This window comes from Petaurus breviceps, unplaced genomic scaffold (genome assembly GCF_028583685.1).
Source record: "Petaurus breviceps papuanus isolate PSGF00001 unplaced genomic scaffold, PetGlider_PUasm1.0 90294, whole genome shotgun sequence".
In the NCBI taxonomy this organism is placed as follows: Eukaryota; Metazoa; Chordata; class Mammalia; order Diprotodontia; family Petauridae; genus Petaurus; species Petaurus breviceps.
Genome location: NW_027187208.1, coordinates 230,737 through 231,656, shown reverse-complemented (window position 1 = coordinate 231,656; position 920 = coordinate 230,737).

The window sequence follows — 920 nt, the reverse complement described above, 5'->3', positions numbered from 1 at the left end:
GGAAGTAGCAGCAGCCTTGACCTGTCCCCCCTCCTCCCCCCCCCCCCAGGTTTACAGCAACAACAAATCCAGTGGGACAAAACCACTGGGGATCAGGCTCCTGAATGGCAATGTAAGCAGAAACAAATTTAGAATTCTAACCAATGAAATCCACTACTGCTAATTGCATAAACTCAAGGCCTTCCTGCATTTTTAAAGAAATACGATACAGCAGCCTGCCTAGAAGCACATAAAAAGGAGGCCTATAGAGAATGTTCTTAAGAATGTTGCCTCCTTGAAAGCTTTTGTGCAGTATGAATGAATTCTTGTCGGCATCAACAACACTATAAGTTAAATAAAGGCCACATACTGAAGGCTGAGACAAACTTAGACTGACAGAATAACTGCAAACTTTGTTGAGTTTGGGTTTTGTAATACACTAAACTTGTTACATTGGGATTTTCCCAGCTGCCTAATGTGTATACTGAAGAACCAGCACCAAAAAAGGTAAAAAGAAAAGGCATATATGCTGGCCACCTGCAGTTAAAGCATTTCAGTTGAAAACGAAATAGCAAATCATTTCAAGGCAGTTGGTATTAGTCGACCCTCCCTTCATGTGGTAACTGTTCCTATTTTTACTGATGAGGAAGTCACATTACTTTTAATGTAAGTCACACCATTTTTGCCTTTAGGTACTGTGAGTGTCCTTTTAGCACCCCCTGAGGCCACATATCAAGGTTTCACTATACACATGTTTATTCCTCTGCCTTGCTACATCTAAGGGCTTGGCATCCTTGGATGGAGCTTCTCTCTGTAATGGTAATGTAATTTTGAACTTGAAGATCCCTTTTGTATTGGCAAAAGTAGCAGGTACTTAACACTTAGTAACTGATCAAGCCTCAGATTGGGGGAACAGAAGGTATGAACTCCTGCCCCTTGTT